Below are 15,256 nucleotides of genomic sequence, written 5' to 3'. Positions count from 1 at the left end.
CAGTCGCAGACCCCCACCTGAAAATATGTGGTGCCAGGGACCTCCATACAGATTTATGTTGTTAAAATGTTTCAAATGATTCAAAATACTTTTTTTTCCCTCAATATTTCCTCAAAATAGCAAATATACAAGCTCATTGTGAGCTTGCTGATCTGCTATTAATGTAAATGTAAATGTAAAGTAGTAAAACTGAGCCTAGTTGCTTCTGTTGGGCTTATTTCTTTGGCAAGATCTGGCAACAGACAATTCCCTGTCACTTCCTTACTTGGGAGGAAGTGAAGTTAGTGAAAAGATGTTTTTGAAGCAGCACGCGGAGAAAAACTCTCTAGCGCCCTCTGTAAAAGGCAATATGGCAGCCTCCATAGAGAGGGCCAGGAATACGGTGAATACGTACCCAAAACTTGGGAATGGTGTCTTTAACTACCAGTCTACTCATGAATTGCACAGTAGTGTCCCTATTCTGAGGCAAACATTGTGTGCAAATAGCTGATCTAGTTTACAATGTGTCACGCTGCAATGCGTTATGCGTCGTGAGCTTGTAAAGTTTATTTTGAAATTTGATTGGAGGATAAACCCCTTGAGATGCATCATCTCCTCTTCCAGGGCACAAACAATAACGTGAAGCGATCAGCTTGTAAAGTTATTGTGAACACAAAGGTCCACAAATCAAGTCACAGGTGCATACGGTGGAAGTTTAGGCAATAGTCTTTGGGTCCCTTCCCACTCTGTGTCAAGTTACTGTAAATGGAAATCAAAATGAGATGCCTCCATTCTACAGAGGCATCCATCCATCAGTGTTACTGACTGGCATCTGAATCGATGCCAAATCAACAGGAACGCTATACAGCACATGGTAGCCTAGTAAAAATGTCTGACACTAATGCACACACCACAGATTACAGTCATATGCAGAATGTATGACATATGACAATGTCATTCAGGTTATAAAGGTTTGCTTGCCCTCTACTCTGCAGTGTGGAGATGATAATAATTAAGCGTGTGCCATCCTCTCTCTCTCTCTCTCTCTCTCTCTCTCTCTCTCTCTCTCTCTCTCTCTCTCTCTCTCTCTCTCTCTCTCAAACTATAGCATAGATCATTAGCTTCAAATAGACTTGATCCAGTCATTACATGTTTCATTTACTCTCACTGTAAAACGCTCCACTTTTCATGATGAGAGGGAGAGACAGCCAGGGTCGACCATGAGAGGACAGAGTTACAGAGAGAGAGAGAGAGAGAGAGAGAGAGAGTGAGAGAGATTGTTACTTGCACCAGCAGAGCGCACAAGTACTGCATTCGGTGGCGTATCAATCTGTCGCGTGTCTGTCTGTGTTTATGCCCGTAGCCAATCAGGGACCATCATTCCTGGTGAGGTCATCAACAACAGCCAATGAGTGTCCGGTATTCGTGGTGATGTCACCAACATGTGCGACCTGATATATAAATAACAAGGAGTGCTCTGCTGTCGCACAAGTAGGCCATACATGTAAGGCCACAAGTGCACAAGGCGCAAGTTGGCACCTCGACAGAGTGCAGTCTGGCTGCGTTCCAAAATGTTTTGTAGTTTATCACTCAATATATCCACACAGACTCAAGCGCAGTGTTGTTTTTGACAGCAAGTTTTTATTTAGTTTTAGTCATAGTCTTTTGAATAAAATGTTATTTAGTTTTAGTCATAATTTAGTCACCTGAAAAGTATTAGTTTTAGTCAAATTTTAGTCGACTAAATATCATAAGATTTTAGGTGACTAGATCTACAGTTGATTTAGTCAACTTAAATGTATTTTGTCAGGCCTTGATGGCATCGTACTGACTGATTTTACACTTGGTTGTGTGCTGAAAATAGCAGATCTACAAGCTCACAACGCGTCGCAGAACACCTGAGAGAAACCAAACATGAAATGACTCTCTTCTCCACTAGTTCCTCCCTAACATTTTAGTCTAGTTTTTATTTTGTTGATGAAAATGTCAATAATATTTACACTTAGTTTTAGTCATCACAGCTTAGTTTTTATTTAGTTATTATTTATTTTTCGTCGGTGAAAAAAACAAAAATGTTTTGTCATAGTTTTAGTCAACACAATCAACACTGCTCAAGCGTGTAATTTTCATTTTGTTGTGCTTGTGTCCAAGACATTAGATGGTGGGCCAGAATATAATCAATGGCTAATTTAACGGGAATTTGTGACAGCGACAGGTCATCTCATAACTGTACTTTGACCAAAAAAGACTGTTGCACACCTACAAAGCGACCGACTCGTAAGAGAGGACCAAACGTATACCTGACAAAGGTCTCAAGACCAAAACATTGTATTTTCTTGGTATTTTTTTATTATAGTTATTGTGGGCTCGCTGAAAGCGAGCACACCGTATGTTATCTTATCATTATCTATCAAGTTCTCCTCAAAACAGTACAACGGCAGGGCCCTTAGCCAATGAGGTGCAGCCAAAGGGTATACATATCTTTGTGCACATATATGGTGTTACATGCGAGCCCACACTGTTTCTTGGGAACAGCATTTCTAGTTTTTAGTTTTGTCATTCCTGTTCTGTGTGTAATTTTGAATTGAGAGTTTTGGTTCAACACACATTTACACTGAAACACTGATTTTCATATTTGTTTTGAAAAAGAAAAATACAACCCTGTTAATATCCTCAGTGTACAAAAAAAATGGTTGCTAAGTATCAATCACTTATCTTGGGACCCCTAAGTAACGTCCTTTATGACAACTGGGGGTCCTCAGACCTGGTTGAGATCCATGATTTAGGGGGTGCTGATTCCATGCCCACTAGCATAATGGAATATGTTATGTATTCTTATTGAATGCACCTGAGTATACAAAAAAAGAAAAGTGACATTAAAATGAATCTACTTCCTTTGTTTCTTTCCCAGCCATTTAACAACAAATGAGCAGAGAATAAAATATATGAAGCGTGTAATCACCATTTTTCAGTCTAATTTTTGTATTGTAGGTGGGCTATATGTATTTTTTTTTTGGCTAAAGAGAGATACAGTGATAGAGTTCTATACAGTGGAGAGTTTAGCGTTAGAATAGATATAGAAATGGATAGAAATGGAGAAACTAGATCCAGCCAGGCATAGAAAATGACCGGAAAAGTGATCCCTGCCTCCATTGTTGTTTATGTGTGTTCAAGATTTGAGACTAGCGTTACTGGAGCTGCTGCTACAGCAGACACCCGAGCCACGCCTCATATTCTGCTCAGACAGGCTCTGCCAGGGAAAGAACGAACGCTCGGTATGGTGGCGTCGCCGCGTGAAAAAAGAAACAAGCGTTTTTCGGTGGCAAAAGAGTTAAGTATTTTGAAATGTTGTTTTTTCAAAATAGTTTAGGGATAAGGGGTAAGGCATGTCCTAAGATTGCAAGACAACCATTTTCAAATACCACTCTTGTACGTCTAACCCAGGGGCATAGTTCTGCCCGATTTAAAATTATTCCAATACGGAACTAAAACTTCCTATGGTTGGCCGCTAGTTGCGCTGTTTTCCCCCCCGGCTGATCGCAAAAAGAATTGTTCTCCATTGGACCCCATTCATTTTCCCCTTTCCTTTTCTAACCTTAATTAACATTTTCACAAATACTTAGAAATTGCCTTTCAATCACCATCATAATTATGCATTTTGTGAAAATACGGTCCCATTTATGTTAAAATTGATGATAAAGTTGCGGGGGGGGGGGGGGGGGGGGGGGGGGCGTGGCCAACTAAGCTGATACCAGCCGGCTGTGTTCTTCTTCGTGTGCTGTATTTCGGGTGGCTCCGACCACATTCTCCCAAGTATCCTTGCGGTTGCACATGACCGAGCCAATAGCATCCTCTGGTGCCTTTACAATCTATGATGGCGACACCCATGCCAAGGACCCAAAATGTGTCATTTGCGCTGCATAGAAACCAATGTCTTCGCTTTGTCCATATATTTTTACAGTCTATGGTCTAACCTCACGTTCATGCCTGTTGCTCATTAAGCTGAGCATGGACACAAATGTATTTCATCCACTGACCTGTAAACATGGCATGTGACAAATAAAAGTCATTCTGAAATAAAATGTGTTTTATTAAAAACTAGACCAGGTCAACCTGGTTGTGCCAGACCCCCTGTCTGTCATCATCATTTATGACATCATGCCTTTTGTAGGCATGTCATCATCATGTCATCATCATATATACCCTTTATATAGAAAACCCGGACAGACATTTGCTTATGTAGGCCTACCCATTTCATGGGTCTGGCAACAATTCCTGTTAACCTCCCTTGGTTACACCACAGGAGGACTAACTGAATGCTGAGAGCACTCCAACTAATATTCACAAGTTTCCCACCATGCAAAAGTTTGCAAAGCACTGTTTGTCTATGTGATTGTCAGGTAAACACCGTAAACCCACTTCTTGTACGTCCACACTCGACCTACCGGTATAGGAGGAAAAAGGCTACAGACATACGACATATGACATCACTAGCCAAACATGATGCTACGTACACCCATTTTGCTGTGGCAAAACGCTGAGGAAAAATGTTACAGACACACGCACAGCCACAAAATATATCGTTCCCAAGCAACAACAACAAAATAAAAAGAAAAGTGCAGTCTAGTTTTTTGAGCGATGCTACATAATCTTTATCTGTTTGTACGATTGTGCCGTATGTCAAGCTTTGTGGGACGCGTAATGATATAAAAAAAAGATATATTTAAAAAAGATACACTGCCCACTTCACACTGAGCTGCCCTGGCTGCATAAAACAGGGTCTGTGCAAAACCTGCATTCATCAGCCTACGGCCATATTTCAGTGTGACCACATTGGGTTTGTTCCTCCATTGTGCAGAGGGTGGTTTTCACTGTTTACAGTGAAAAGGTTTTTCTCCATTGTGGATATGGTGGTGTCTCTTCAGAGTGCCTAACTGACTGAAACTCTTGTCACACTGTTTACAGTGAAAAGGTTTTTCTCCATTGTGGATACGCTGGTGATGGTTTTTTCCAGTGTGGATATGGTGGTGTCTCTTCAGAGTGCCTAACTGACTGAAACTCTTGTCACACTGTTTACAGTGAAAAGGTTTTTCTCCATTGTGGATACGCTGGTGACTCTGTAGAGTACATAACCGTCCAAAAGTCTTGGAACATTGTTTACAGATGAAAGGTTTTTCTCCAATGTGGATTTGCAGGTGTGTCTTCAGAATACCTAACTGACTGAAACTCTTGTCACATTGTTTACAGATGAAAGGTTTTTCTCCAGTGTGGAATAACAGGTGTGTCTTGAGCTCATCTAATCGACTGAACCTCTTGTCACACTGTTTACAATAGAACGGTTTTTCACCTGTGTGAATATGCTGGTGCGTCTTCAGGTGACCTAACCGACTAAAACTCTTGTCACACTCTTTGCAGTGAAAACGTTTTTCTCCAGTGTGTATATATGCTGGTGAGTTTTCAGGTGACCTAACTGACTGAAACTCTTGTCACACTGTTTACAGTGAAAAGGTTTTTCTCCGGTATGGATATGCTGGTGTGTCTTCAGGTAACCTTGCTGACTGAAACTCTTGTCACACTCTTTACAGTGAAAAGGTTTTTCTCCAGTGTGTATACGCTGGTGAATCTTCAGCTTACTCAAGCAACTGAAACTCTTGTCACACTGCTTACAGATGTGAGTTTTCTTATAAGTCAGCTGATGTGTCTTGTCTTCTCCTGGTTGAGTTAAAGTCTTGGTAAATCTTTGATGACAGCGATCTATTCGTTCGTCTGTGTCTCCTTGTTCCTGTCTGGTTACATTTCCGGTGATTTGCTGGAAGGATTCTGAGGGGACCTGTCCATTTATGGGCATTTTGCAGTAGAGGTCGTCATGGCTCGATTGAGATCTGATTGATGTATGTAGAATCCGAACAGCAGACCTTAGTCTGGGAAGGTTGAGACCACACTCCTTCCTTGAGTGGTGGTTCTTCATCAAATCTGCACGGACTCATGGACTGTGATAGGGAAAGAGTTGTAGGTTCTGTTGGGTAATGGCCGATTTATTTATCCTCTATCTGACTCTCTATGTGTCTCTCACAACATTGGATCCTCTGGTCGCTGTGGAATGAAGTGCAATTCAAACATATTTTCAAATCTTATTCCTGCTGAGCAGAGCTCTGGTCTGACCTCACCCACAACACAAACGGTTGCCGTGCATGCCTGACAACACCAATGTGCGCAGGCTGCTGCCCCTCCATATTTGGGCAAGAGTGACAATATGACATTACCACTGTGATGGAAGAGATCATGATGAAAGAGTAGATGTAGATGCCACGCTGTAATTAGATTCTCATATACCTGATTAAATGAATATCAAATATCTACATTCCGCAAGGTTATTTCCCATGAATTATTAGAGATTGTCTGGCCTGTGCAGTAGATTAGAGTTTATCATGATTGATTATGTATGACGTTATAGAGTAGATCATGTATTCATTGATTGCCAGACCCATGAAATGGGTAGGCCTACATAAGCAAATGTCGGTCTGTCCCTTTTCTATATAAAGGGTATATATGATGATGACATGATGATGACATGCCTACAAAAGGCATGATGTCATAAATGATGATGACAGACAGGGGGTCTGGCACAACCAGGTTGACCTGGTCTAGTTATATTAATATCTAGGTCTGTACAGTATGATGATACTAACACTTGATAGTTAGGAGTCGAGAGGTCTTCAGAAGGCCTCAGTAACTATTGTTTTGATAAAGCCTATCTTGTTATGGTACAGCTTGTTCCAGAGGCCTTGAAGCCACAGTATAACTCTAGTGTTTGACCATTCTTCTGTGCAGAACTCTTTTACCACTGACCAGAGTGTTAATTGTACTTCTGTCCATGATATCATGTTATATAAACTTGACCACACCACCACATTGTCTTGTCTCCTCATTTCTCATGATTATTGATTGATCTGAATTCCACCACACCTGGCACTGCTAGACAGATGGAACTTGCATGGTGGAAGGTAAATCAAGCTCTGGGATGTAACGTGGTCAAGAAGAGGAACAGCCATGTCTCGTCTGAGGTACTCTTCTACCGACCCGCGGAGGAATATCAGCATCTACGTTAATTGTCTCCAGCAGAACACAGAAGCATGGTTTGGATGGATGAGCCGAGTGATGTGCTTTACCGTTTAAAGGAGAACTCCACCCACTTATTTTCCTACTTATAATTGATCCAAAAAGACTGTCCATGGGGTCTATTAGGCAAAAATGCCCCTGTTGTCCAGTTTCCCCAGCAGAACCCAGCAGCTCTCATAGCATAGAGTGGAGCCTATAAGCCTATCACTTTTATACTATTTGTTGCAGTCAAAAGTGATTTCTTTTTTCATGAATGTGTTACTAGTTGTCATTACGAACACATCCATGCCTTGGTTGTCCCACAAAAGCCACCACAATCTCATAAATTATGTTTTGGGGTGAGCATTTGGCACAACTGCCAATCAAAGTGACTGTACTGGCCAATCACAGGGCATCTTTTCCGGGACTTGGCAAAACACGTAAAAAACATCTGTTTAGCATTAGTGTGATGGCTTTTGTGGGACAACGATGGCAAGGATGTGTTTGTAATGACAACTAGTAACAAATTCATGAAAAATAAAAACACTTTTGACAACAACAAATAGTATAAAAGTGATAGGCTTTAATAGGCTCCATGCTCTGCTATGAGTAGAGCTGCTGGGTTCTGCTGGGGAAACTGGACAACAGGGACATTTCTGCCTAATAGACCCCATGAACAGTAATTGTGGATCAATATAAGTAGGAAAATGAGCATATAAGTGATTGAGGGCGGAGTTGTGCTTTAACAGTATAGAAGGTGGGAATGAAAGCAAGGTCTTACACGTTGCAAGAGTCTCATGGCTCTCTCAAGGCTACTTCCCCTCCCATCCAGTGGTTCCATCTGTGTATACCCCCGCCACAATAGAAATTGAGATTGGCATCCACTTCTTCTTTCGTGCTTTCACTATGAGGACATCTTTTATGGCAGAGGTATTGTGTTGACCTGCAGTCCTTGGGAAGCTTTTAAATTCCAGCAGCTCCTCCCTAATAATGTCCTCTTTATCCACTTTATCCATATGAACATAATATATATATTTTTTTTTTGAGCGGTGGTAAACCGCTCCATAGAGTGGCTGTGTGTGTGTCTGTAGCTTGTACTCCTCAGTGTTTTGCCATAGCAATGTGTGTGTGTGTGTGTGTGTGTGTGTGTGTGTGTGTGTGTGTGTGTGTGTGTGTGTGTGTGTGTGTGTGTGTGTGTGTGTGTGTGTGTGTGTGTGTGTGTGTGTCTGTAGCCTGTACTCCTCAGTGTTTTGCCATAGCAATGTGTGTGTGTGTTTGTGTGTGTGTCTGTAGACAGTACTCCTCAGTGTTTTGCCATAGCAATGTGTGTGTTTGTGTGTGTGTGTGTGTAGCCTGTACATCCTAGACTTATATCCTAGTCTGAAGACGTTATGCAAGCACGACCACCGCTCACTTCACATTGGGTGTGATTTTTTCTGCCAGGGTAGAAACCTCATATGTCCAAAACTGTTACTTTTCAGGATTCAAATGAAAACATAAAATCAAAAGTCGCAGATCTGCCCAACGTTCACCACCGATATAGACAGTAGCATCATTTCAACATCAGGTCACCTCATCAAACAGCATAGAGCTGTTGCCGACCTTGACCTTGTCAAAGAGACTGACTTGTGTAATTGTCTCCGCGTTGACATCTACGATCTCCTGCTGTGGCATTTCATGGGAGGCCCTGAAGGTTCAAGGCTTTCCCTGCCTCCTCAGTGTGGCCTTCTGGCCCTCAGAACGTTACAGTGTGATCTCTGGGGCCCCAGTGGCCTTGAGGGCCCCGCCCCCGCTGCCCCAGCTTATTACCCCGTTCCCCGCCCCCACTTGTAGATCGGCTATTTTCAGAGCGCAACCGAGTGTAAAATCAGCCAATTTCAGTGCCATCTAGGCAGGCCAATATACATTTTAGTCGACTGAATCAACTGTAGGTTAAGTAAATTTAAATTGTTTTATATTTAGTCGACTAAAACTAGACTAAAACTAAAACTTTTCCGATGACTGGAACTAAATGTAATATTATTCAAAAGACTATGACTACAACTAAATCAAAATGTGATGTCAAAATCAACACTGGCTCCGATATATTTTTGGGTAGTCCCTGATGTTCCCAAGTAATATTCTCTTTGATTTGACCATTTTTGTGAATGCCAATGAATTTAATTCCACTTATATAAACTGTTTTTTCTTTTTTTTTTTTTTTATCAACGCCCCTATTTGATCATACTACAGTGTCACACAAAGGTATAGATCCACAAGCTCAAAACGTGGCGCGGGCGACGCGTTTTGAGCGTGTAGATCTGCTACTTTTGATACTTTTTTTTGTATTATTTGAATCCTGAAACCTAACAGTTTTGAACATAATATGTGGTTTCCACCCGTCACAGCCTTTATGCCCACATAATGCCAAGTGGCAATGCCAACCCAATTCCAGGCCTGGTCGGAGATAAGATGTAACTCGCATTTCTCAGCTTTGGTGGTCGACTTTAGACTAATCCTGCTCATGTGTCGTTGAAAGACATACCGGGATAAGCTTGTTAGCCGAATGTACAAAATGTGATGTCGGGTGAATATGAGTGGGACGAAAACAGTTTTTCCAACGTCTAAGGCAGAATGTGCATGCGTGCGTGTGTGTGTGTGTGTGTGTGTGTGTGTGTGTGTGTGTGTGTGTGTGTGTGTGTGTGTGTGTATTAGTTGAGTAGAAATGCTGTAGAATAGATGCAGATTCCTCAGAAAACAAAAGTTAAACCATCAACCTACTGTAGCTTAAATTCCTACAGTAGTAGTTGCATAGCTCTGGTCCAGAGCGTCAGCTGCACTGACGTTCTGACAGGCGGCTGGCTAAAAGACTAGACCAGGATGTCTCTACCCCTACGAGGGCTCAACTTCAATCAAAATAAACTGAACTACTCCACAACTCACCAAACCAAAGGTAGTTTTGCATTGTTGCGGTGGGAAACCCCTCAGCACCCCACCCACTCTGTAAAACACATTATTTTTGTCATGAAATAAACCGCACCCACCTCGAGCCACCCAGCGGCCACCGCGGACACGACCTGGAAATAAGCCTATAACCCTCATAAAAATGTGCAATATACCGATATATCCTTGAAAATGTAGCGTATGGCCAACTCCCAAGAACAACACAATATTCAAACAAAATGTACTTAAGCACAGTACTCAGATATGCACTTTGTGCACTGCCCATGTACCACCTCTAACCCACCGCGTTCCATGCATATCTGTGCATCTCTGTCTCTGCATCAACACAACCACTGTCTTCAGCTACACTGTACACATCTCTCTCTTCTCTCCCCAGGGGGCCTTGGTCAAAGGTGGCTGCTTTTCCTCTCTCTCTCTCTCTCTCTCTCTCTCTCCCCCCCGTTCTCTCGACCTTGTCTCCTTGCCGAGGAGGAGGAGGAGGCAATTTATTTCTTTATTTTATATTTATTCTGCTCTGAACCTTCGCTGACCTATATATATATATATATGACTCTATATTTCTTCCCTCTCGGAGTCTGTATTTCTATTATTCCTCCTTATCTTCCTACACCAGTTGTTCTGAAACTTGTTCTATGTCAAGGTCCCCCCCAAATTATTATGTTTTCTGGCCCCCAAACCACCATCTGAAAAGATGTTTCTGCCCAGATCTCTCTCTCTCTCTCTCTCTCTCTCTCTCTCTCTCTCTCTCTCTCTCTCTCTCTCTCTCTCTTCATACTGTACACATCCACTCAGAGGAATTAGGGGGCTGTCAGGGAATTAGAGGCGGCCCGGGTGCAGAATTATGTATAAATGTACAAAAATGGAAATTGCATTAGCAAAGCAGAGAGCCATGGATGGCAAATATTAACCCACGCACCAAGGACGAGGTACACTATAGACAACAAAACGCTTGCAATCACCAAATAAGCCACAGAGTGTGTCATTTCAGCTAAGGCTGAAAGTGAGCCTGGAGAGTGGCTCAGGAGATAAGAGCCGGCCGCGTTTTGTTTCAATGTATTGACGCAAATTAGATTAGATTCTGCTGTTATTTTAATCAAACACCTTATGAATATTTTATACATTGTTATAGAAAAATATTAATATCCAGTCAGGGTGAAGTCAAACATTTATTGAAGATTTCAGCAACAGAGAAACAGCATACACAGCATCAGAGAGCTCTGGCCTCCCGGCCAGAGCTTTGCCCTGTTGGGCAGAAGACCTCCTGAAGTGTCATATGGGACACCTCTTATACACCAAGGTGCTCTCCCTAGATGGAGAGAGAATCTAAACAGCTATACTAAGTACCATACAGTATATAATAAGGCTGACTGGTAAAGTTGCAATGACCATGTATAGCATCACTTAGTACAGATAATATGCTGACACAGAGTAGGAGTAGAAGTCACAGTCCATGGATGTCAGCTGTTAGATTGACAGTTGAGTTGAAGCATGTGCACTTTGAAGGCTGGTTGACCGTTCATTCAATGAGATTGAATGGAAGGAAAACAAGTATATACACACATTTGTTACTCTATAAATATTTCTACTACAACATATACAAGCACCTTAAGTACTGCATATCTCACACTGCCCATATTGACACCTGGCCTGTTTTTAAATCTTTAAATCTTCTTTTTATCTTTACATTTTTATCTCACGATTTTGCAAACGATTTCTCACCCAGTGCCAATTATCTAATGTAATCCTGGACGCTACACTCCCTCTTCCAACCTGGGGAGAGCAACGGACTGACCTCATGCTTCCTTCTGTGCATGAGGAGTCCAAGGCTCCAAGCCGCTTCTTTTCACCTGACAGGGAGAGAGATTCCCCGGCTGGACGTAGCGCGTGGAAGGAACACGTTATTCCAACCAGCTCCTTTCCTCTCCATCAGGCGCCCCGGCTGGCCAGGGGGAGGCAGTATATAGAGACCAGGATTACTGCCTGTCTTTTGTGAGGGTACCTACTCTATAGGAGACACGGGGAGAACATGCAAACTCCACACATAATGGCCCTTTCGCAAACCCCACCTAGGGTATGGGCACTGATGACTGATTTCCACCTTTCTCAACACTGTCAATCATGGAATTTCCACAGCAAAGAATTTCACCCCCTTGTTTAACACCTATAAACCTGTGATGAGACAATATAAGTTGAGCTGTGCTGAGTTGTGTCGAAGTGTCCCTTACTGTTATGGTTAATGATAAAACATTGACAGAGTTTGTGTGAACCTGCTCATCTGTACATTTCTAAACCAAATGACATCAATTACTTAACTAAAAACTGTTGAATAGCAATGTTTATTTGCCATTATGCTTTTATTTTGAACATATTGGTACTGGAACTGGACTTTTGATGTCAATTTTTCTGCAGTCAGAGGAAGGGGATACTTGGCTTCAGAAATCAGTGTAAGGCAGTAAGGGGGTACGGCAGCCAAATAAGATTGAGAACCACTGTTTTAGTGGATGTTCAGGTGCTTGACCAAACTGTCCCTTCTGTCTTCGGTCTTCTGCTATGTCCCTGTGACATACAGTACTAGCATCATGTCCAGGGGGTGTACTAAGTACTTGTACATCAAGCTGCCTCACGCTACAGAAACAGGAGATGGGCTCCTCCTGCCCTGAGGACCTCGTGGCTCGGCAAGGCTTACTTTCTGCCGTGTACTCTGAGAGTGAATGCTCCTGCAGCGTTCAGCGTGCTCTAAATGGGAACACATTGACTGCTCTCTCTCTCTCTCTTTCTCTCTCTCTCTCTTAATCGATGAACCAAAGCCACTGAATCCCTCACCCTCTTCGCAAACCCGACCTAGGGTATGGGAACTGATGACTGATTTCCACCTTTCTCAACGCTGTCAATCATGGAATTTCCACAGCAAAGAATTTCACCCCCTTTTTTTAACGCCTATAAACCTGCGATATGACAATATAAGTTGAGCTGAGCTGAGTTGTGTCGAAGTGTCCTTGAGCAAGACACTCAACCCCTAACCCACGCCTCTAAAGGTGGTAGCTCACTGCTCCTATTAGTTAGTTCAGCTGCAAGACTAAGACTAAGGCTAAGATAAAATGGTAAATGGTGCATTTATATAGCGCCTTTTATCCAAAGCACTTTACAGCAATTGTGCATTACATTCACCCGCACATTCATACACAGATGGCAGAGGAAACCATGCAATGCACCAACATGCTCACCGGGAGCAACTGGGTTCAGAGTCTTGCTCAAGAACTCTTCGTCACTAACTCTGGGGGAGCCCAGATTTGAACTGGGAACCCTTCGGGAACCCTCTGTGTTCTAATGAAGGTTTCTCTACCCCTGAGCCACTGCCGCCCCTAAGAAATGAATGTTTTGTAGTGGATGTTAAGGTGCTCCAAACTGTCTCTTTAGCCATGGGTCTTCCGCTGTGTCCCTGTGTCCTACAGTACTAGCATCATGTCCAGGGGGTGTACTAAGTACTTGTACATCAAGCTGCCTCACGCTACAGAAACAGGAGATGGGCTCCTCCTGCCCTAAGGGCCTTGCGGCTCGGCAAGGCTTACTTTCTGCCGTGTACTCTGAGAGTGAATGCTCCCACAGCGTTCAGCGTGCTCTAAATGGGAACACTTTGAGTAGGAAAACTCCAGCGCCCCCCAGAGTGAATGTACAAACTCCCCCCCTCTCTCTCTCTCTCTTATTCGATGAACCAAAGCCACTTAATCCCTCACCCTCTTTACTAATCCTCTGTGACAATAGCAAAATGAGGCTAACATATTAGCATTAAGGGCCCTACAAAGGCCATTGGATGACACATGATACAACACCTTTCTCACAGCACACGAACTCACGCACCCACGCAATATAATCCCAGCCAGTCTCTCTTCACTCTTAAGCAGACACGGTGACAACAGTGACAGCGTGATGTCCTCAGAAGGGCTCTTATCATATCCCAAGAAAATAGCAGTCCCCGACCGTGCAAATTCATCCTGACTTCAGAAATGACATGCAAATTGTTGCCCACGAATCCAACCGCGAATACCGTGCGGGCCAAATGGGACTTCAAACCTTCCAGGCTCTTTCATTATGGGTTTTTTCGCTGTCACTTCTTGATGGAGGTGGTTATGGCTTAGGGGCTTTTGGGGTTATGGCTTAGTTTAACTCGGTGCTTTTCCAACTTTTTCTTTTTCTTTTTTTTTTGAGTGCCCAAGGCACACCGAGAGGCAAAGTCAAAATCCCAAGCCGATCCACACAAGCTCACAGCACGCTTGTAGAAAAGCTACTTTCACAATCTGGTATATTAGAAAGGCCTAGAGTGTGAGTGGACCAACGGTGGATGGTGGCACACAGGCCAGGCACCGTGTTTCTCCGGTTCGCATCAACCACCTTTCAACGGTCTGTATGAGAATTGTCAGGTGGCCCCTGGGGGCACTGCCGTGGGCGCCACTGGGATGACCACACATGGTTGAAGAGTGTTGCCCCAATATAAACCAAACTCAGCTCAAACACTGTTCAGGGGTCTCTGCCATGAGAATTTGTAAGTGATACGTCATACCTTTCATACATTACACTCTGTGACGCGGTTACATTCAAGGCGAAAGTCCACCAGAGATTCTTCTGGACAGTGATCCCCAAGCTTCTTCAGTTGAGACCGGGGCCCAAACATACATCAATTTAGTTATTTAGCAGACACTCTTAATCCAGAGCGATTTACAGTAAGCAAGGACAACACAAGGTACATAAATACAAAAATACATTACGCATTAACCAAGGAGTAGTTCTCCCTACAAAAATATGACTTATTTTCTATCACTTACACACCCCATGAAACCTTGAATTCACGAAGATATTCTTGTTCTTGTCACATTCCTGTGGCAATAATTTGATGACCGGTTAACGAGACGTTGTAGATTAGCTCTCACTCATTCTTAAAAGAAAATCAAACCATGTTTGAAGTGAGCAGTGGTGTGTGTGTGTGTGTGTGTGTGTGTGTGTGTGTGTGTGTGTGTGTGTGTGTGTGTGTGTGCGCGTGTGTGTGTGTGTGTGTGTGTGTGTGTGTGTGTGTGTGTGTGTGTGTGTGTGTGTGTGTGTGTGTGTGTGTGTGTGTGTGTGTGTGTGTGTGTTTGCGATGCAACAGAGCCATTTGATCACCAGCAGTATTGCAGCTCATGATACAGAGGGACACAGGGACACGGGGACATAGGAACGGACAAAGTCACTCTGAGGAGCGGCT

At 43.0% G+C, this 15,256-nt stretch overlaps 1 protein-coding gene across 1 annotated transcript in view; it reads right to left on the bottom strand.

Annotated features, from left to right (window-relative positions):
• Window positions 1-15,256, bottom strand: part of LOC308281723 (zeta-sarcoglycan-like) — a gene marked incomplete at both ends in the record, with an annotated part of 572,868 nt that overhangs the window by 90,242 nt on the left and 467,370 nt on the right. The window lies entirely within an intron of this gene.

Source organism: Nannobrachium achirus, assembly GCF_963921795.1.
Source record: "Nannobrachium achirus genome assembly, chromosome: 3".
In the NCBI taxonomy this organism is placed as follows: Eukaryota; Metazoa; Chordata; class Actinopteri; order Myctophiformes; family Myctophidae; genus Nannobrachium; species Nannobrachium achirus.
This window is presented reverse-complemented; position numbering and strand designations above follow the sequence as displayed.